The 24,089-nt window shown below is 39.4% G+C and overlaps 1 long non-coding RNA gene across 3 annotated transcripts; it reads left to right on the plus strand.

Moving 5' to 3' along the window:
* The first annotated feature begins 17,713 nt into the window (after window positions 1–17,713).
* On the plus strand, window positions 17,714–21,135 carry LOC110912694. 3 transcript variants are annotated; one of them, XR_002578128.1, is made up of 6 exons: window positions 17,714–17,859; window positions 18,397–18,807; window positions 19,194–19,342; window positions 20,142–20,232; window positions 20,743–20,855; window positions 20,954–21,135. It is a non-coding gene; the product is annotated as an uncharacterized LOC110912694 (long non-coding RNA). The 3 variants fall into 3 exon arrangements; XR_002578129.1 differs by having other exon boundaries at window positions 19,197–19,342; XR_002578130.1 differs by lacking the exon at window positions 20,142–20,232.
* The last annotated feature ends 2,954 nt before the right edge of the window (window positions 21,136–24,089 follow it).

Raw genomic sequence — 24,089 nt, forward strand, 5'->3', positions numbered from 1 at the left:
GGATCTTTTATGTTTCAACAGCAGCGACTATCAATTTTATTGTTTCATCAGCATGCTGAGGGTGAAGCTTATGTTTCAAAGCTTTTTGCGAAAAGTATTATCCGGGGACTAGGTCAGTATTTCCATACAGCAGAAGTCCCGGGATAATACCCCAGATATCACCGAGCATAAAGACCTAGTATCTCAGAATACGGGACCTTTCAAACAGGATTTCAGGGGTTACCTATATATCCTGGAGGTGTTCCCCACGAAAACGCAAGTTAAATTTAGTTTATATCCCAAACTGATCTACTAATTCTGTAAGAACCTACCGGCACATCTTTAGCGAGACTGCTTAATTGCATTTTATACATTACATATCTTTAGCGTACTGTGCCCGTCTAGCTGATGTACTATCATTTCCCCTATACTACACAGCTCTTTTTGGCATTTCTAATGTTTTTGGATTTTTTATGGTTTTGTCATGTTTTTGTATTTTTCTGCGAATATCTCCCCCTAAAACTAAAACATATTTTTGTGTTTTTGTTTTTAACGAAAAGCAGGAAAAAAATACAACTGTACAAACGAAAGTTGACAACACGATACGGTTCATGTCAGATCGCCGCCCAGCTCGGCTTCACATTCGGTTACCCTCCCAGATTGCAGATTTTTCATCCCATTTAACCTTAAAAGATAATAAAATCTCTTTTTGTCAAACGGTTTTGTGTAAAAGTCAGCTTTCTGATCATTGGTGCCCACATGTTCAATCCGTATTAATTTCTTTTTGTGACAATCTCGAATAAAATGGTGTCGGATTTCAATGTGTTTTGTTTTCGAATGGTGAACCGGATTTTTAGTAACATTTATGGCCGCTTCATTGTCCACAAATATCGGCGTATCCAAGAATTGCAGACCGAAGTCGCGCATCTGCTGTTGGATCCAGAGGATCTGCGAGCAACAGCTAGAGGATGAGACGTACTCAGCCTCACACGTGTAGAGCGCAACTGCAGTTTGCTTCTTGCACTGCCAGGTAACGAGCCGAGTTCCGAAGAACTGGCACCCATCAGTGGTGGACTTTGCGTTCTGCTTACAGCTACCAAAATCTGAATCAGCGAAACCGGATAAGGTAAAGTCATCCGAATGAGGATACCACAAGCCGATGCTTGGGCAACCCTTCAAATACCGTAAGATGCGTTTGACGATCGTCAGGTGCAACTGCTTTGGGTTCGACTGATATCGTGCACATAGACATGTCGGATACATGATGTCGGGACGGGAGGCTGTAAGATACATCAACGAGCCAATGATTGATCGGTATAACGTTTCATCCATCTTCACGCCTTGTTCGTCAGGACAAATACCATGGTTCTGTGCTGGGGGGTAGATGCAGAACTGCAATCTGTCATATCGAACTTGTCGAGCACGTCCTTTACATACTTTGACTGGTGAATGAAGATTCCATCGGGCATTTGTTCTACCTGCAGCCCGAGGAAGAACTTCATCTCCCCCCATTGAACTCATTTCAAACTTCTTCTTCATTACTCTCTCAAACTCTTTACACAAATCGTCGTTGGTGGAACCGAAAATGATGTCATCAACGTAGATCTGCACGATCAGCAAGTGGCCTCCTTTTTCTTTTGTGAACAAGGTGTTGTCTACTGTTCCTCTTGTGAACCCGTTGTCCAGCAAGTAGGTCAAGAGAGTCTCGTACCAGGCTCTCAGGGCCTGGTGTAGACCGTATAATGCTTTATCCAGTAGGTACACCTTGTCTCTGTTTAGTGGATCTGCAAACCCCGGTGGTTGCCCCATGTAAACTTCTTCTCGAATCTTGCCATACAGGAATGCTGATTTAACATCGAGTTGATAGACTTTGAAATCTTTCCAAGATGCAAAGGCTAAAAAGATGCGAATTGCTTCAAGCCTTGCAACCGGCGCGTAAACCTCATCATAGTCTATTCCCTCCTGCTGGCTGAAGCCTTGGACCACTAGACGTGCTTTGTTCCTCACCACGACTCCTCTATCGTCACGTTTACATTTAAATACCCATTTCGTATTTATCAACTTCTGATTCTTTGGCAGATCAACAAGTCTCCAGACGCCCAATTTCTCAAACTGTTGCAGTTCCTCCTGCATAGCATTCACCCAACTGTCTTCGGTCAATGCTTCTTTGTAGGTCCTGGGCTCTATCTGCGAAATAAAACATTTAAGTGAGACTTCTTTCTGCATATCAGCAATAGATGAATAAAAACATGTAAAAGCTTGGTCTATCTGATGTCTCGTCTTGACACCACTCTGTAGATCGCCGATAATTTGTTCTGAAGGGTGGTAAGACAGTGTCCGTGGCATCACAGTATCAGGCACCACAACTTCCGATTCCAGATTTGAAATATCGAGATCAACGATTTGATCAACAGCTTCCTCTGATGTCTCATTTGGTTCCTCGTCAAATGTAGGAGTGGGTCCCTCCTCTGAGTCGTCTGAAACGTCAAATGATGGAGCTGGTTCCTCAGGTTCCTCTGGCGGTATATGAACGGTTCCACTCGGTCCTGCTTCATCATCGTGAGTACCCACGGTGGGCATAGGAACATCTAGCGGTCTAGATACTGGCTCTTGCGACTGACTTTGCTGATACAGATACATAAGAGCAAGTTCCTCATCACTCGGCTCGGACGGCAAATGAAACGATTCCCAGAGCTTATCGTAGTCGAACAGGAATCTTTGTCCGGGAAGTTGTTGTGATGGCGTGTGCTTCTGACAATCCACATGATGGACCTGAATCACCTTCCCCAGACATGGTACAAACACCCTTTTTAGCGGGCTGGCGTAACCTACAAAGAACCCTTCATTAGCTTTTACGCCGAATTTACAATCAATATCTATAAAAGTACACGGAGAGCCAAAAGGTTCTAGGAACTCAAGATTTGGCTTGTATCGATGTAGCAGCTTAAAACACGTCTTTTTATATTTCTTCACGGTGAGAACTCGGTTCAAGGTATAGCATGCCGCTGACACTGCTTCACTCCAAAAGTAAATCGGAAGCTTGGAATCGGCCAACATTGTACGTGCAGTCTCGATCAGGGTCCTGTTCTTTCGTTCAGCCACACTGTTTTGTTGCGGTGTGTACGGCGCACTGAATTCATGTAGTATCCCCTTCTTGTTGCAGAACTCGTACATTTTGTTATTCTTGAACTCCGTTCCGTTATCGCTCCGAATTCTTCTGATCGGCAGCTTGTACAACGTTTCCATCTTCTTAAACAAAATCATCAACGTCTCGAAGGTTTCATCCTTTCTTTCCAAACATGCAACCCACGAAACCCTCGAATAATCATCTGTCACCACCAAACAATAAGAATCCCCGCTGAGGCTTTTGACATTAACAGGCCCGAAGAGATCCATGTGCAATCTCTCAAGAGGTAACCCAATAGTGTTGAGCATCTTCTGCGGATGTGACTTTTGTAACCTGTTTACCCTTTTTACAAGCAATGCAATCATCAGACAAATGAAAATTCTTAACATTTACACCCTCAACTAAATCATTGTGCACCAGAAAATTCATCTTTCGTACATGAATATGACCCATTTTCCGGTGCCACATCACAGTTTCTTTTTCAGTAGCTTTTGATTTTGTAACAAAACATTGTTTTTGAGGAGTTGTTGGCGTTGCAGTGCTCATATCTAGAATGTAAAGATCGTTAACTCTCGGAGCGCGCAACAGCACCAACTCATCAGGGACTTTAAACCCTGGCTTTAAAACCAAACACTCTGATTTTGTAAAATGAACGCTAAAATCCTTATCACATATTTGTGATATACTTAACAAGTTGTTTGTCAACTCTACAATGTAGTTCACTTTGTCAAAAGATATTACGCCGTTGGTAAGCTTTCCCTGGCCGACAATTCTGCCACCTTGGTTTCCAGCAAACCCCACGTAGCTTCCATTTATAGCCTTGACATCATACAAGAGAGCTAATGACCCAGTCATGTGGCGTGATGCTCCACTGTCCATTATCCATCTCGAAAGAACAGACTTGGGCAGCCCCTGCAACCAACACACAAACACATTACTCAAACAATGATGCCCACGATTTCTTGACTTCTGACACTGATCCAAAAACTACATTGCATTTTTCATCTGTTTTAGGAAAGTTAAATGTGACATTTGAAACCTCTTTTTCTTTCAGATCTTGTTTTACTTTGTTGTTAATTGTGGGAAATTCTGACAAAAACTTATCAAGCTCAGTCTCAAACTCAACAACCTCATCTTTAACAAGGTTTGACTCATTTTTCAAAACATTTTCCATTTTCTTGATTTCAACTGGCGGTTTTGATTTCACGATCCACGATTGATTTTCAAAAATTTTTGCTTTGGGGTAAAACGTTGAAGTCTTGTGAGACTTAGAAGATTCACCAATTTCGAGAATCGACTTCGGCTTATCCTCCGACTTCAAGGTTTCACCTCGTTTAAGAATACGGATCGGGGAAATCATTTCTTGTTTACCCTTTTCAACAACCGGTGACTTTGGTCGAGATTTTTGAACCATTTGGTTTGAAATACTCTTGTTCTGAACCTTCGGTTTTTCAACTTTTGGTTTCTCAATCACTTGTTTTTGAACAGATTTTTCAACAACCGGTTTCTTAAAAACTTTCTGACATTGTTTAGCCATATGTCCGATTTCATTGCAGCGATAGCACACACGTTTATCATACTCTACAAAAGTGGTAGTAACAGTTTCCACTTTCAGCTTTTGTGCTGCATTGAAATCGTCAACAGCTTTTTGACTAAAGATATATTCTTTTTCATTTTCAGTGCTAGGACCAGCGACAAACACATCATCAATCCTATCTTTCGGCTTGACTACCTGCTTAGCCATTTTCTTCTCAAAACCAATACCTTTTTTCTTTAACTGATTTTTCTTGTTTTGGCTTTTACCCACCCCATCTATCTTTTCTGAACTAGTGGGACGTGAAGAACCAACTGATTTTTTCAGTTTCGAAAAGAAATCATTTTTCTTGATTTCGTTAACACTCAGTTCAACCAACTTAAAAACTTTCTCAACATTCTCGAATTTGACGTTCTGAAGCGGAAACTCAGTGTCAGAATAAAGTTTGTCAGTTCCAATCATAGTGTAAACCACCATGATTGGATCATCATTCGCACTTTTATCCGTTTTCGACAAGTAACCATCTAAGAAATTCCCATCCTCCTTAGAATCACAGACAGACTTCACCGAGTTAGCCTTCTCAGAATTTTCACTTTCATCATCCAACACCTGATCAATGACAGTTTTGATAACCTGGGATTCGTTATTAGTGTCAGATGCAGTGAAAGTGATGTCAATATTATCAGGCAAATCACTTTCAATAGTTTTCAATTTAAGCTTTAATGCAGCTTCCACCCCATCTGGATACTTCTGTGTGTAGTGATTCCACATTGGGGGTGGAACGCTGTTGAAAGCTGGTGAAGCATGTGGCTGTTGAGGTACATTTTGTTCTAACACATAAGATGAAGCCACATAGCTCATCAACTTTTGATCAATTCTGTTATTTTCAATTTTAACCAACTCAAGTTCTTTTCTTAAAGATGCGATCGTGTCAAGATGAAAATTAACTTCTCTTTGTTTATCAAACAATGTGGATTGAGCCAACTTTATTGCTTTATCATTTTCAAGACTCTCTTTTTGAATCATTTTGATTTACCTAGATAACGTGTCATATGCCTCTTTTACCTGTTCTAGATCAAACTTCACCAAATCAGTATGTTGTTTCAATTCCTGAGACTTAGTGTCTTTTTCAAGACACTCCATGCAAGGTTGTGAACAACTTTGACATGGTGTTTCAGGGATTGAAACATTTTCATCAACATTCTTATCCTCACAGACAACTTTACCGACTTGAATTGACTCTGACTCAGACGATTTGACAACTTTGACCTCTAGAACTCCAATTTCCTCTCCTAGAACTGACATCTTATCAACTGACTCCTGGAAATCTGTGTCTACCTCTTTCAACTTGCTCATCAACGCTTTTTCTGCAATTTCCTTTAGAGCCTCTCCATTCATTTCTTTGGAAACGTCAATCACCTCCTCGACTTCTTCTTTCTCTGCTTCAAATCTTGGACACGTTCCAGTTCTTGGCTCTTCAAAATAATCTGCAAAAGAATCAAAAACGTTAGGAGGCAGAATAGATTTCATTGTATAAACAAATTCCTCCTGCCGTGATTGAAAGTTGAGAACTTCAATCACTGATTCCTCAGCTTTTGCAGAACTATCTGTAGAAACCTTTTCAACAACCTCCGGAATCACTTGATCAACAACCTCAACAACTTCTTCAACCACCACTTCAGAAACTTCATCTACCATCTCAGTAACTACTTCCTCAACCACTTCAGAACCAGACTCAACAACACTCTCAGAAACTACTTCACCGTTATTCTCAGTAACTACCTCATCGATAACCTTCGACTCTGCAACTGTCTCGGTAATCTCAACTACCTCAGCCATCATTGCTTGATCATCCTTTCCTGGAATATACTTGTCCCAACTAAACCCAGACGCAACTTTTTCATCATCTTGGTTTACGATAAGTGCCTTCTCTGGTTTGTTCTCAATCTGAGGCCTCTGAACAGCAGATTGTTGATTTGGTCGATGATATATAGCTTGTCTGTAATAATCGTTTGTAAACGTGTTCTGATGATTCTGCACTTCACGATTCGGACACTCGCGCTTGAAATGACCTCGTTCTTTGCACTTAAAACAGGTAACCTTTGTCTTATGAAACCCTAATTTCTGATCAGGACCTGACAAACTGCTTCTACCAGTGATCTCCATAAAGCGTTGAGCTCTTCGTACCAGACTCGCCATGCACCACTTTATATCTATCAGTTCAAGTTCTTCCGGATTGATCTGATCGTAATCCTCTTTAGTCATATCGGGATTACCGATCCTTCCAGCTACCAAACCTTCATAAGCTTCCAGAACTGATGCCAATAAAGCAATGTGCTGCTTGGCTACATTCTCGGTGATCTCATTCCCATTCTTGATGTTGACCGCTATGTTGCATTGCACACCGGACACAAACGTTTGTTGATTTGACCCTGTAGAACTTCGAGGAGAATTCTGCTCTGAGACTTTGACATTTGGCTCGAAGTTGGCAAATGGAGTCGACTTATTAGACTGATAGGCATTTGGAGCAACAGATGAAGTGTTGTCTGCACTAAACCCGGTTTGAATCTTCGGACTCTGAACATTAGTAGCTGCCAGACTATTCTTGTAATACAAAGACACATCATGTGGCATATTCGCTGAATTCATCTTCTTGATTTTCACCAACTCCAACTCATGAGCTTCAATTTTCTCTATAAACACGCTCAAACTATAGTTCACGAAATCTGAACTATTTTTCAACATCATCAAATAAGTTCCCCATTCCTCATAGGGAAGCGCATCACATAACTTGTCTATCCACTCCTCATTCGTCTTTTCGATATTCAACCTTCTCATCTCTACCACTAGATGACAATACCTCTCGATAAGTTGCTTTGTCGATTCACCTTTAATTCCCGTGAATATATCAAATTCTTTCTTTATCAGTGCTTTCTTACTCTTGATCATCGACGCACTGCCTTTGAATTTCTGTTCCAAAGCTTACCATATCGACTGTGCACTTTCATCGTGCTGTAGCAGAACTAGAATATCCTCCTTTATCGCTTGCTGCAGAATGCTAACCATCTTCTTTTCTGCTTTAAACTCTATTTGCTCCGCTTCTGTAAGACTTGCAATAGTTTTCAACATATTCAATCCATCCATCGGAGGAACATATTTGCGTTCGATTTTCATCCAACATTCTAGATGGTTGGCCTGCACCCAGTTTTTGAACCTCCCGGACCACCCTGAATATTCATCCAAACTCATCAGTTTCGGAGGCTTCTGCATCGTTCCAAGCTCGTTTTCCAGATTTACATTCTGCATAATGCTAGCAGGACTCTGAGTAACTCCACCACTACCCGCAAACATGTTATAAAAATCTTGGCTTTCCATTTTCAGTCACACCAAAAAAATTTCCACACAGTCTGAATAAGCGAACCAAGAAATGTACACTGGAGCGGACCAGAAACTGATCTTTGAGCGGACCAGACTTTGCACTTATGAGCGAACCAACAGATGGTCTTTGGAGCGAACCAGAAATGGCACTAAGAGCGGACCAGAATGATCACTTCGAGCGAACCTTGAAACTGCCCAATGAGCGAACCAGGTAATAGTCTTTCGAGCGGACCAGAGTAATACCCTAGGAGCGAACCTGTAAAATTGCCCTTCAAGCGGACCAGACGAGCGAACCAGCAATCAAAACTGACATTTCGAGCGGACCAGAACAAGAATCAGGAGCGAACCAGCAAAACTTGTACTTTGGAGCGGACCAGAAAAGCGAACAAGAAGACTGTCGTATACGCGAACCTACTTCACAAGGGGTTTTTTGTCACTTTTAGGCCGAATTTTGTTCTGATTCTTTCAAGGGTTTGTTATTAGTGTATTTTACACCTTGTGTCCAAATTTCAGTCCATTTCCACCGTTCAAACAGTCCAAATCTTCAAAAGTCCATGTAAAACGCTTTGTATCTAGCAAACTAACTCGCAACTGGCTCTGATACCAATTGTAGGATCAGTTTTGACCTCTCGAATGAGTCAATCAGAGCTAGTGCTTACTGAAAACGTGGCGGAAACACATTTTCTGCATGATACAAAGAAAATAGCAAAAGAATGGAGTAGAAACAGAGAATTCACACTTAAAATACTTTTTCTTCACTTTATAACGCTTGCCGTATGGACAGCAGTTCGACGTGGGATCTCAGACAACGTTACAAATGAAGACTGCACAGGGGGTATATATAGGCCAGCCGGTCCGCTTATGTGACATGTCCATAAGAGCGGACCAGACAACTTGGCGGGTTCGCTTTTGTGGACACATGCCACATAAGCGAACCTGCAACATAAACTTTATAAAATTACATTTTAACCCCCTGGACTTATACAAAAAAACCTATCTAGACCCTATACATGATTCTAGCATTACAAAGACGCAGGCTTTAGACATTGTGCACCAACAACTACTTTAATTTATGTCATGTTTTAAATGTTTAATTATTTAAAACTTTGGGTTGTTTTGAATATGTTGGGGTGTTTTGAAAATTTGAACTTTTTAAGCTTGGATTTTATTATCAGTTTGTTGAATGTTTTAGATATTATAAACTCAGAAAATTGGATACGAAACAGGTTTAATTTTGATCTAGTTAGAAAACAGATTTTTTGTTTTTTTTTTAGGTTCGGATATCCGTTTCGATATCCGCATCCGAAATTTCGGATATCCGAAAATCGGATATCCGAAATTTCGGATTCGGATTCGGATGTCAATATTCAATATCCGAAATTTTTGGATATCCGATTTTCGGATATCCGAAAAGCGGATTATCCGATCTTGAACACCCCTAATGCCCGACCCCCCGAATCGGATATCCGAAATTTCGGATTCGGATTCGGATGTCAATATTCAATATCCGAAATTTTTGGATATCCGATTTTCGGATATCCGAAAAGTGGATTATCCGATCTTGAACACCCCTAATGCCCGACCCCCCGACAGCATCTTCCCAAGCAAAATCAAGATGACAGAAGGCTGAACACGCCCCGTGCTCAATGAGCACGGGGGCGTGCCCAAGTGTCAGCAGAAAAGACAAAGTTGTAGAAGCTTCTATCGTCCACCACGGGGCCGTGCTCAGCGGACACAGGGCCGTGGTCAACTATAAGATTCGCAGAATCCAGGCAAATCTTGATAGTACAGATATGCTTCTGCACACGGGGTCGTGCTCAGCGGACACGGGGACGTGGTCAACTAATGCAGACAAACTGCAATTAATGAAGAAAGAGAGAAGGATGGACACGGGGCCGTGCTCAACGGACACGGGCCGTGCCCGAGCTTCTGTTCAGCCTATAAATAGGAGTGCTTAGATCACTTGCAACTCATCCCTTGACACACCACCTCTCTCACACTTCACCCACCACCCACCACCATCACAACACCATCATCCACCACCATCATCCATTGTCCATCATAGAGTGTGTGAGTCGTCTCGGGATCCAAGATTGATCGTAAGAGTTCTTGACAATCAAAGGCCATGTTTGCCTAAGTCTCTTACATCACTTGGTGAAGACAAGTGTCCAGTGTAATACTTTTTATTTTTAATCTTTTCGCACTTTTTACTTGGTTATGTATTAATGACTTTAATAACTAGTTTCTTATGTTGAAGATGATTCTTCCTTATCGTTTGTCCGTGGTGTCTTGGCATTATTTTACTGTCTATAGAAAATAAAAGATTTTCACCATTCATATCTCCATGGTCTATATGGAGGTATGTTGGCTACCTGGTCGGGGGTTAAAGGAACGGTTTGGTAAGAGTCTTGCCATTGTTCAGTGTATAGATCCTGCAAAGGACCTGGGTCAAATTTAGTAGGACCTCCTTCAATACCCACCGGTAGTGGATGGCGGGGGTCCAAACTCTTTGATCCCCTCATAAGTTAAACTACTATTAAAACTTTAACCCGGCTACTTAGGACTGTATCCCTGCTGACTCAGACTACTTAGCCGAGGGTAACGTCACCTTCAAAAGAGGGGCCTACCACAATATGCATTAATAACTTAATTATTTATCTTTAAATAATCCAACTCTTTAGGATTGTATCCTTGCTGACTCAAAGTACTGGGTTGAGGGTAACGTCACCTTCAAAAGAGGGGCCTACTACAATAACTAAGATAATCTCTTAAAAAGTGCAAAAGTGCGGAAATAATCAAAGGTTACGCTATACACGAGTCGGAGCCAAGTGATCCATCTTGTCTATCTGTTTTTATTTTTATTTTATTTTTCAGCATTTTAGTTAGTTTTTATTTTTCTAGTTTAAAACTTTTTTCTAAACTTTTAATTTGATTAGACGTTGAGGATAAACCGGTACTAAAAGCTCTTATGTCCTTGGACGACCTCGGTATCTTGCCAACACTATACTACGCTCACGATGGGTGCACTTGCACATATGTGTGTTTGGTGTTAGTAAAATATCGTGTTTTATAAATTTAAAATTTGACTAACGTGTAAAAAGGGCTTAAAATATACTTAATTCCATATACACACCAATCCGCATAAAGTTTTTGGCGCCGTTACCGGGGACACAAGGATTTTAAGAAAGTTAGGAATCAACGGCCTAATCGATTTTTCTAATTTTTCTGTTTTTTTAGGATTTTCGTAGTTTTTCAGCTTCTGCAGAACTCAGCACGGGTCATGCCTGCTGAACACGCCCCGTGCCCAATCATTGGAACTGGCAATCCTGTTTTAAGTCAGACAGTAAGCTGAACACGGGGCCGTGCCCACTCAACACGCCCCCGTGCCCAAGATTCAGTTACTGAAAACAGAACCGTAAGATCCCGACGGTTGGTAATTTCTGACAAAAATGAGTGATACTGATGCTTTTTACTTTCGGCACTCTTATGGTACGTGGTGTCAAATATGTGGTGGCCCTCATGAAGTATTAGAATGTTATTTTCTAAATTATAAGCCCCACTATATAGACCCATTGTTTTCCTGTAGCCTTAAGAGGGGCGAAAGTAAAAATAATCCCTATCTCTCCTTCGAATGCGCTCAACCGGACCTTCTAAGAGAAATGCTTCTTGATGAACTATTTCAATTAGAAGATCTAATTCTTAATTGGTTAAAAGAACTTAGGATGGATTTTGTTAATTCATCTCAAGACAATACCCAAGAAGAATTGTTGAGATCGCATTCAAACAACTCCGATGTTCCCGATATTACCTCCAACTCTGGCGAGGACTTGAGCGATAGTCGTCCTTGTGCCGATTGTGCCGTGAAGGACTCCCCATGGACTTCGTTCGATGCATACATAGACCTAAGCGATTCGGCATACACCTTCTTTAACGAGAGCCCGGGAAAGGGTTGGACTTGTCCACCTACATTTAGCATAGGAATCACCCTCACCGACAACCTCTTGCGTTCTCATCTTAATCTAGAGCAATTAAGGTATCTTAGGCACTTTGGGGTTGTCCCATCAAGTAAGGAGCCACCCGATCAAGATAAATTCCTTAGAAAACGGAAAGTCCTTAAGACAGCTTCTAGACACGGGCCCGTGTCCAGGTCAACACGCCCACGTGTCCACTGAAAGATTCCTTTCTGATCTTTATCAGAATACAGACAAAATGTATCAGGATTCTGTCTGCACACGGGGCCGTGTCCAGCCGACACGGGGCCGTGTGCAGCGTGCTGTCGTTTTCTATAAATGCAGCAAGATTCCTGCTCATTTGGACCACTCCAAAGACAAAGATCTGCTGAAATCTTCACTCATACCATCCTAGGTATATTCTAAGGAAGGTTCTCAACAACCATCTTGTCTTTTCCACTTTTGTTCATTACCTTCTTCTTCAATTTTCACTCAATACCTCCATTAAAGCTTGAAATCTCCATGATTCCAAGCTTTATTGTAATGTTTGTAAGGTTATTATTCAAGGGATCTTGTTTAAAATAAGTTATACTACTTTGTTTTAAATTATTCATGCTTAAAAATAAACTTACAAAGTGGAAAAATAATTTAAAACTCCAAGATTCCTTGTTCTAAAAACCTGCAGACAACTGAACACGGGGTCGTGTCCGAGGCTGAACAGGGGCCGTGTCCGAGGTACTGTTCCATAAAAATTGAACTCTTTTCGGTCTGTTTTCTCAGAATGTCAAGCAAAACTAGCGGAACATCTTCATCACAATCAAGAAACAACCGACAGGGAAGGAGATCATCAACAGTAGAAGACTCTCTTGTAAACTGTGTTTACGCTTTAAGAGAGGCTATTGATGAAATGACGGGGGTGGAAGAAGCGTTGGTCGACTGTATTAATCACTTAACAGTGGGACTAGAAGGGTGTCTCCGAGAGGTCAACCTTTTGCACCAAAGGTTGAACATTCTCGCCTCTCCTCCTTTGGTACCGGTCATTACCCAAAGGGCATGGAACGTGGTACCCGAAGTCATCATACCAGCCGAATGGTACACAGTGCAACCAGGGCCTCCTCATGATATACTACAAGGAGTTCCAGTTGGTGTCACTCCCCCTCCACGAGATGTTGAGGAGAATGAAGCCGCCTTCTTCCTCCCGAGAGAGATAGAAGAATGGCTTTAACAACATCTAGGGAACACCCTTCGGCCGGAGTTCTACCAAGCTTTTAGATACCGGAAAATTATTCTCGGGATTTTGGTTCTTAATGTAAAAGTAGAGCTCCTTAGAATGATTTTATGCACCACTTGACCTATCTAGTTTAACTCTTATCTTTCTTTTTCTTCTTCTTTATTTTAATTTTCTAGGAATATTATGTAATTCTCTCTATGACTTAAATGAAATGATGGTTTTAGTTAAATTGGTGTTTGGATGATGTTGTAATGGATAAAACACACTTGGGATGGTAAAGGATAACAAGGGAAACTTGCACCAGCGCCCCATGCACGAAAACAGAGCCATCCGACAAATTTTTCTTCGTTACAGCAAGTTCAGCACGGGTCGTGTCCGCCCAACACGGCCCCGTGCTGCACAATCTGCAGAAAATGCCCAGTTCAGGTAACTGGACACGGGGCGTGCTCACTGAACACGCACCCGTGTCCAGGCTTCTGTTTCTTTTTACAAACTTTTGTTACTGGCACTTGAACACGGGGCCATGCCCGGACAACACGGGGCCGTGTCCAGGCGCCCAGTAACATAAAATTTTGCTTTTTCACACCTTTTTACACATTCAATCAACCTAAAAACTTATTTTTGGGACACATTGAGGACAATGTGTAATTTAACTGTGGGGGGAGGGGGTGCTAAAACCTTGAATCTTGCAAGTCCTAATTAACAAGCCTTACACAAAACTCTATTAGAACCGCTAATCACCACAATTTTTTTTCAACTCTAGAACTTGCCACGACGATACATTCCCGGTCCTTACCAACTTAAACCCGAGTAAGTAAATGATGGAGGCATTAGGACTAACCCTTTTTATTTCTACTCCATTATTTTTTCTTTTTTTACCACCTACCCAAAATCCCCCTAGTTAACCCCTTTGAGCCTAAACCTTTTCATTTCATAACCCAAACCAAACACCCTTTACCCACCTAAACCCTTTTTTCATTTTAAACCCTTTATTTTAGTAACAAAGCTCGGTTTTTAGTATGACTTGATTGAAAAGAATTGATGAAGTCAAAGAAATAAAAGAACACGTTTATCAAAAATAACTTTGTTTGAAGGAAATGCGTCATCAAAATAAAAAAGTTTTGAAAAATATCGAGTCTTACGAAAACCGACACTTTTTACGCTTTTCGCCCTTTTTACTAACTACTAACCCAACCACCCACCTTTAGCCCAAGCCTAACCCTTCACCCAAAAAGTCCTCTTGATATTTACAAAGGTATATAGTTAAAAAGGAGAAGGATTGATTGCTTGGCAAGCTTATGGTAGGAGTAAGTTTCATGCCGCTCTCGAGTGATTCACTAAAAATACATCTTCGGCCGAGTGTTGAGTGATTCCCCCCGTGAGATATGTGAACTTGTATATAAATGAAATTTTAAAAAGGCATGTTATGCCCTAATAAGTAATTTATCTTATGAAACATTTTTAATAAATCATGACGAATAGGATTGTAAATAAATAAAAATAAAACTTAATAAAGAATCTTGGAAATCCCGACACTCTATGACAAGCCTAAAAACCTTCTCTTCTACCCATTCCATTTGGGAGTGTAAAGCCACATTATAAAGAGTTTTTCTTGAGGACAAGCAAAGATTCAAGAGTGGGGGGTATTTGATGTGCACAAAATGCAACATATAAATTACATCATTTGTGGCGTAAAACTAACCCTTTTTTAGTACTAATGTTGGAAAAAGTGTGTTTTTGTCTTCCTTTTGTATTTTCAGGATTAAATGAGCTCAAATGAACAAAAGAAGCAAAAAGGCAACTAAATCTAACATAAATACAAGAAAAGGAACAAACGTGGCATGCCCGACCCCCCGACAACATCTTCCCAAGCAAAATCAAGAAGACAGAAGGCTGAACACGCCCCGTGCTCAATGAGCACGGGGGCGTGCCCAAGTGTCAGCAGAAAAGACAAAATTGTAGAAGCTTCTATCGCCCACCACGGGGCCGTGCTCAGCGGTCACGGGGCAGTGGTCAACTATAAGATTCGCAGAATCTAGGCAAATCTTGATAGTACAGATATGCTTCTGCACACGGGGTCGTGCTCAGCGGACACGGGGGCGTGGTCAACTAGTGCAGACAAACTGCAATTAATGAAGAAAGAGAGAAGGATGGACACGGGGCCGTGCCCGAGCTTCTATTCAGCCTATAAATAGGAGTGCTTGGATCACTTGCAACTCATCTCTTGGCACACCACCTCTCTCACACTTCACCCACCACCCACCACCCACCACCATCACCACACCATCATCCACCACCATCATCCATTGTCCATCATAGAGTGTGTGAGTCGTCTCGGGATCCAAGATTGATCGTAAGAGTTCTTGACAATCAAAGGCCATGTTTGCCTAAGTCTCTTACAATACTTGGTGAAGACAAGTGTCTAGTGTAAAACTTTTTATTTTTAATCTTTTCGCACTTTTTACTTGGTAATGTATTAATGACTTTAATAACTAGCTTCTTATGTTGAAGGTGATTCTTCCTTATCGTTTGTCCGTGGTGTCTTGGCATTATTTTACTGTCTATATAAAATAAAAGATTTTCACCATTCATATCTCCACGGTCTATATGGAGGTATGTTGGCTACCTGGTCGGGGGTTAAGGGAACGGTTTGGTAAGAGTCTTGCCATTGTTCAGTGTATAGATCCTACAAAGGACCTGGGTCAAATTTAGTAGGACCTCCTTCAATACCCACCGGTATTGGATGGCGGGGGTCCAAACTCTTTGATCCCCTCATAAGTTAAACTACTATTAAAACTTTCAACAAGTAATTATACAAAATTTCAACAAGTAATTGACTAGGGTTTATCCCTAGACACTATTTCATTCCAAACAACTAACATGCAACATCAAATTCTGAATTCCATGAATTCACTCAGAAATTTGGATGAAGATTTTGCATAGAAATTACATACCTTATGATCCCTTTTTAGAGGAGATCACAATTTCGTGCTTAAAATTCGATTTGGAACTGATTTGAAGCTCCAATTTGATCAATTTTAGTGAAAGCTAGGGTTTGGAGAGGAGCTCTTGTTCGCCCCCTGCTTCTTGATCGACCAGACACACCTAAAGTGTGTGTTTGGTGTGGTTATTTTAGTTTTAAACATTCAAGTTTCCAACTTTACCACTTAGGTCCCTCTACTTATTATTTTAGTTATTATTTAGGAGTTCCATCCATTTATTTGGCATCACAAGACTCATATCTAACCGGGTTATCTGTTCCTAGTTAGTTTGTTCTTGTTTATTTATCGTTTTATAATTCTAATAAAAACTTTTATATTTTCGGGGTGTTACATTTTCTATAAAAATAAAATGTGATCACCATATGTTAAATTCGCATATGCAGGTATTCTCTTTCCCCATTAATGCTATTTTATGCATTTAATTTGAGGTTAGTAAACACTGCGACTTCAATTTTTGGTTTCTAGGGTTCGTGGTTGAGGTATTCTCTATTGTTGCCACTGTATTTCTCTATAGAAATTTCAATGTACAACACATGAAATTAGATGCCATGAATATTATGTAAATGCTCTTGAGTGTTTGTTGAGTAGTGTTTTTGGGGAAGAGGATTATTTGTTTAAAAAATCTTGTTGTTTGTTTATTTTTTTGCCATTCGAGTCATTTGTTTCTTCTATTATTTTGTTTTAGTGATATATGGCATACATTTTTCTCAGAGTTTGCTTCGCATATTCAAAAATTGGTGCAATTGTCCGTTCTAACTCGAACCTGTAGTGGTATGTGACTATTTTCTTTTGACTACAACTCTGCATAAAATGACATAAGTTGATATGTTTGTATTTGAAATGGTTGTTTGATGTTTTTTTATACGGAAAGCACTTTGAGAGTCTATCCTCCAGCTGAAGTACAACCAAAACCAACATAAAGTGGAACCTGCATTTCCGCCTGAAGCACCACATAAATGCTTGAGATAAGACTATGGGGTGTGGGGCGTGGGTTGGGGCGGCGGATTGGGTTTAACGCTGGCTACACCACACCGGCTAAGTGTTGGGCATGGTGTCGCCCCTTTGGCGTGGGGATTGTGCCTGGCGTGGGGCGGGGGGTCTGGGTGACATGGCGGGCCATGGTTGGCTGGTTCAATGTAGCCGCTGGGGGTAATATATATTGTGTTTTTTATATAATTGTCAACTAATAAAAAACAAAAAATACACATGGCACCCCACGCCGGCCTGGCCACGCCACTTCCACACCGCACTTTTTTGGGGGTGGACAGGTGGAGCCTCACATCTGCCACGTGTCGAACAACGCCCCCAACCCAAGTTCTCTACACCCCATAGTCTTAGATTCAGTGGTTCCACAAGAAGGATCAGAAAGGTTGTTTAGTAACTGCTGTGATGACTGCTGTACCAAAATACAAGCATACAGATAACGTGCAGTACCTACCTCATCAGCTCAACCATGGCCTTTGTGACATAATTGGTCTTTATTTTTGTTTGGTGAGTTTTTTATTTTATGATTATAGAATGATATTTTAAGTCATTTAGTTTATATAAAATATTTCTCCTTAACCTATTTGTTGCTGTTATGATGATTTAAAATAGGTAACTGTTGATTATAACAAGCGTTCGTAGCCTTCAAAGTTGAATGTGGGTGTCGAACTCAGGTAAACAAAGATGACTACTCTCTTACCAATTTAATTAAGCACTTTTTTTATATATTTTATTAACTATGAAAACGTACAAACAACTGTCTGCAACATTTGCTAATAATAGTTGTAACTAATGTGAAATTGTGAAAAAGACTTAGTTTTCGCTCAAAAATTAATTAGTTTCGATTATATGTCTTTGTGTGTGGGACTTGAACCCAAGACCTCCCTCTCCCAAGGTGTTAAAAACCTTTGTCAATTGACCACCACCCCATTGGTTATTTTTTGACTGGTGTGTTTTTTAGAATTATCTTGGTCTTATAGTATTTTGGTTTTACTCACTGGGTTAGAATGATTTTAAAACTTATATGGATATACATCTAAGACTTATATGACATTGTTAATTGAAGTTTTCACCATTGTTGTTTGGAATGAGTCATGTTTTGTTCTGTTTTGCCGTTGCTATAAGAGTGATAAACCTAACCAATTGTTCATTTGTTCATGGATGCTACCATGAAAACAGTAAAATGTGTCTTTTGTGTGTAATTTTGATAGGTATTTAACAGGGGACGATGTCATGGACATGGATGTATGGATGAACAGAAGATGAATGCTTGAGGGTTGAATGGAAGGAATGAGAGGATCCCTTTTTGTTAACACATAAATATTTAGGAAAAGAGTATGAGGTTAGATAAATGTTGATGAATCAGCAGTGCGATAGAAGTGATGTCCTTTTTTACTTTTTTTGTGAATAAATAATTGAATTTCACAAAGTTTAGGTCCTTTTTTGCTTGAATTCAAATGACATTGTTTTGTAATCAATTTTTCGGTTGATGGATTCTGCATACTAAATTACAATGGTATAGACAACCCGTTGCGCAACACGTGGTGGCACTATTTTATGCTTATAAGCTATGAAGGAGTAATGTCTGGCCTTATTGTATGTGGCCTCCAGTTTCGACCAATGTAAGAGCAAGAATAGCTAGAAAATTCCGACCGCATTGTGTTCTAATTATTCATATTATTCATATTTTTGCAACTTCCATTTTCGTCCAGACGATGTATGTGGCACATGAAGAAAAACACCATAAATTGGTACTGCCAAAGTTTATGTACTTTTTTGGAATGTGTAGGTTAAGGAACCCAAGCAGTCTTATTTGTTGGAAATAATAGTAGTTTTAATTATGTAATCAATTGACTCATATACCTATGCCTTAGCTAATCATTTACATAAGTAATAGAGCGTTTCTTTCATTTCAAAGTTTATGTCAACACTATTAAATAATATAATTTACTTTGAGTAATCAGTGTAACACACGGGTACTTAATTTACTGTTATTTTCTATTTCCAGCAGAGAGTATGAGGCAATCAAGTATCACATGCTCTGATGACTAATCGAAAAGGTTAATGGCATGCAAGGAACTAACAATTTTATTGAAGATGATTATAGTGCTCTAGTGGTGGCCACGGGTATTTAAGTTCCACTTATGGTGGGCCCGGGTGAGTTTTCTCCTCAAGGTCTCAAGTTCGAGTCTTGGTAATAGGGGTTTCTCATTGAGGGGTTTAAATTGGGGATCTATTGTGCGAGAGGGCTCTCTAGCGCGGACTCGGTTAAGACAACGTATGCTAGACCTCCCGACATTCGCAAATAATTCACACCTTTCAAAAAAAATTAAAGTGATGTTGACTGGTATTCATGCGTGAAATCTACTCCCATAAGCAGTGAGAAATGTTTCAATTTCCACCTTAGTTTTTTCATAGAATATAATCTTTGTAAATACCACCAAAAATGAAGGTTATGTAAAATTTTAAGGTAAGATGCATTGAGTTACATATATAAATTGCATAATGATACAGTTCTACTGCTCATGTTTGAAAAATGGGCGCAACATATGTAGGGATGAGCTCGGTACCAACCAGTATCGAAAATCCCCAAAATGGGTACCGGTATACCCTATTCGGCACCGGTATTTAAGGGTAGAACTGGTAAATACCGGTACCAAAAACATCGAAAGTCAGTACCGAATATATTTCGGTTCGGGAAATTCGATACCGCTTCGAAACCAGTACCCGGTACCATTTACTCATCCCTACCATATATATATATATATATATATATATATATATATATATATATTCCAACACTAGCCCCTCAGCTTTATAAGGGATGTTGCACCTATTTTTCCTCATAGAGCTTACTTACATATATGTACTTTATATGAATCCTTCTTACTTCGTTTGATACTTAAATGGACTTCATTATTATTTATGGCTAATGCACTTCCTTTGTTAAATGCAGTAATGCTAATTTGGTAAAAGACATCTATTTTAAGTTACATATGGATAATGATAGAATGTTACCTATGACATTAATAGTTGGTTTCCAAAGAGTAAGTGATATTTTCACTTATGTTTTTGTAAAGCTTTGTTTATCAATATTTTCAAGTCTTTATATCATTGTTATATGTAGTGTGCATTCGTTTGGGTATGTACTCTACTCACTTATTAAGGAAGATTTGATTTCCTTATTCTTACTTTTTTGTACTTTTAAATACAAGCCAACTGTCAATAGCAGTTGCTAATTTGTATATTCCAAAACTAAAAATAAAAATTCTGATTCTAGCTTTATTCACTGTGTCAACATGAACAATTGCTTCGTAGTTTCGTTTTGATTTGAATATTATGAACTTGATAAACTTTGAAAGAATGAGTTTTCATGTCAAGGCCAGTAAGGGGAAACTTTATAAAATTAATAGTTATTAATTTTAAATTGACCTTTTAGTAATAAGTTCTTGAATAGATCACCCTTTTATTTAGTATTTTAGTCATCAACTTCAACAATTTGTGTGCGTATAGCAAATTAACAATCTACATGTGTATAACAAATGTGATAAACATAGGTACCTTTGAAAGTTTTCAACCGTTTTTCAACTGTTTGTAAAAAAAATGGCATGATGGGATTGAATCTTTGAAGTTTCGGTGGAAACATGCTTGCTATTGGGAAAATTATTAGGTAAAATCACATCGTTTTTCAATCATTAAATTAAGTGAGTTATTATTTTTAATTATATAAGTTACTAATTATTTTATTTTTTTCATCTGTATTTATAGGAGCTTAAAGCGGAAGAAGCCTTGAGCTTGAGAGAATTGTATGCAAAAGAGATTTCAGATGTTAACGCAGGAAGGTCAACACATACGTTACAGTTTCCTGAACGTGTCTTTCATTAAATGGTTTATTTCAACACTGCTAAATTAGATATTTTATTGTGAAGTAAATGCCATAAGTAATTCAATTTCTGTTTTTTTTAACATAACCCATAATCCGTGAAGCTCACGGGTCTATAAACACACTTGAGAGCATACATTTGGATTATGTAACGAAAATTCATTGTGTGATGTAGTTTATACCCTTTTAAATTGAATTTTATTTGCTACTGTTTTTTTTTTTTTTTTTGTTACATATATAATGTTGTCGGTTGGGTCTATTTGATGACGAAATCATTTTCATACTGTTTTATCTTTAATTTTATTTTAAAATATATGACATATGAATATATTTCGCAACCCAAATGAGTCGAAGCTATGATCAAAGTTGATTGTTGTTACTCAAGCACAGGTTACGTCTCTCCCTTGACATGTCTATATAGAATCATACAAAAAAAATACTTTTATAGATATAGATTTTTTAACATCACCCATAACCCGTAAAACTCACGGGTATATAACCTAGTTGATATATATTATAATAAGATCATAATCCATAGTAAATTTTCTCTAGAAAATCATTTAATATAAAAAGTCAGATTTTTGGAATGTTACAAATATGTAAACGATAATTCTTGAGCATCTACTATTGAATTTTTTTTTATTATTTTTGTAAAAAGACAGTTTCTCATTCGACTTAGCTTTTCCATGAGACTCAATAAAGCTCAAGGTGAAACAAAATCCACACGTTGGTGTTTACTTATTGGATTATTTATTTTCATATGAACAACTTTATGTGGTTATCAACAAGGATATCATGCGAAAATACAAAGATATTAGTGCATCCTATCAAAGATTTTAGATGCGAGTTTACACCTCAAATGTTGGATTTCGAGAAGTGTTACGTGATGAGTGAACTTTATGTGGCGTTAATGCGTTATCAAAAGGGATATTATGAGAGGAATGATAAACTAACAAAAAAAAAGGTATCGCATTGGAAATCCCGCCGAATCGCACGGGTCCCGATAATTAATAGCTAAGTTGTTGACATAATTCAATAGTATTTTTTTATTAGAAATGTTTATAAAACCGATTCTGTATACTGGTTTAGAAAGGGTCATGCTAATCCCACACGGGGAAAATTATTTTCACACCACAAAGCGCCGCGCTATGGCCATAGCGGGGCGCTTTGGTTGACAAAAGTTGATTTGACTGACATAAAGGTGATACGAGGTTGCAGAGACATAAAGGTGATACGAGGTTGCAGTGCCCCATGAACCCTAAGCGTCGCGCTATGGCCAAAGCGTGGCGCTTTGATCCCAAATTTTCATTATTTAAACCTGCATAGACAGAACATTTAGCATTCGAGGGTATTCGAGTGTTTTGTTGCTTGTTGATTTCTTTGCTGTATTAGTTACGTGTCTTGAAAAAACGATGTCGTGGTTAAGCAACTATCTTTTCGGTGAATATTCTAACGAGTCAGTTGTTCCTGATTCTTACGAAGGGACCGCTATTTCTGACTCGTATGAGAAACCGGTCTCGTCCAACTTGAGGGAGGCAGAGGTTGTATCTGGCATTCGTTATCGTGATAACACGGTGAAGCTGGATTTGAATACCCCTTTGGAGGACCCTTACGCACAACAAGGTTATTCGAATTTTGGTTACGGTGGCAAGTACAGCTTTGTACAGCAGGAGTGTTATCCAAACGACAGTTACGGTTGTCAACAGAGCTTACAAGGTTATTCGAATTTCGGTTACGGTGGCGAGCAAAGCTTTGTACAGCAGGAGTGTTATCTAAACCAGAGTTACGGTTGTGAACAGAGCTTTGAACATCAAGTCTATTCGAACCTCGGTGACGATGGTGAGCCGGAGGATGTGTCTGTTGACGAGGAAGGCTGTTACCCGGTTACATTTTCGTTTGATACAACGCAGACCTTTTCGTCACGTAAAGACTTGGTGCGTTGGGTACAAGACACGGCAAAAGACAATGGTTACCTCATTGTGATTAAGAGGTCGAATAAAAGAGGAGAGAATTACAAGATTTGGTTTCAATGTACTTTTGGTGGGGAGCAAAAGAGTATAGCTACACAGAGGAAAACGGGTAGCAAGAAAATAGGCTGCCCGCTCGAGATGATCGGGTTTTCGGAATCATTCGGAAGTGTTTAGAGGATCGAGGTGACGAAGGCGAAGCATAACCACACTCCTATTGAAAACTTCGAGGGTCACGCGTATGCGAGAAGGCTTTCTTCGGAGGATAAAAAACTGGTTAAGGAGCTGGCAGAGCAAGATATTTCCAACCAAAGTATCTAGCGAACGCTGACAAAAAACAATCCGGCTAGAAAGCTTATTCCGAAAGATATACACAACGCTGTTCAGAAGATCAACGCCGAAAAAAATGTCGATAAGTCTCTGATGCAAAACTTGAAAATATTCTTCTCGAAAAAGATTACACTTATTACATGCGCACGAATGAGATATCGAACGAAGTTGAAGATGTCTTCTTTGTTCACGAAAAATCATTCACTATGTGGTGTGCCTTCCCGCATGTGCTAATGATTGATGCCACCTACAAAACGAACATGTACAACCTGCCATTTGTTCAGGTCGTAGGCATGACGTCGACAAGCAAATCGTTTATGGCTGCTTGTGCGGTAATTTCCACTGAGAAGTCAGAGAACTACCTATGGGTGTTGCAGAGGATCAAGTCTATGCTGGTAGGATGTATGGAACCGTGCGTGATTTTAACAAACAGGGATTTTGCGCTAATGAACGCGTGTGAACAAGTTTTTCCAAAAGCGCATAAGTATCTTTGTCGGTTCCATATTCAACAAAATATTAATAAGAACAGCAAGAAGAAATTCTCTGACAATGAGTGGAAAGAATTCGTACGTACATTTTGGACATTGTGCGAGTCTACGACCGAGGAAATATACAGGTATAACTTGGAAAACCTTGAAGCACAACTGAAAGAAGATGACCGTGAACGTGGGTATTTCTTACATAATTATGTTCAAATTTTATATAATAACAAAAACTGACTATT

The sequence above is a fragment of the Helianthus annuus genome, chromosome 15, assembly GCF_002127325.2.
Source record: "Helianthus annuus cultivar XRQ/B chromosome 15, HanXRQr2.0-SUNRISE, whole genome shotgun sequence".
NCBI classification, from domain to species: Eukaryota; Viridiplantae; Streptophyta; class Magnoliopsida; order Asterales; family Asteraceae; genus Helianthus; species Helianthus annuus.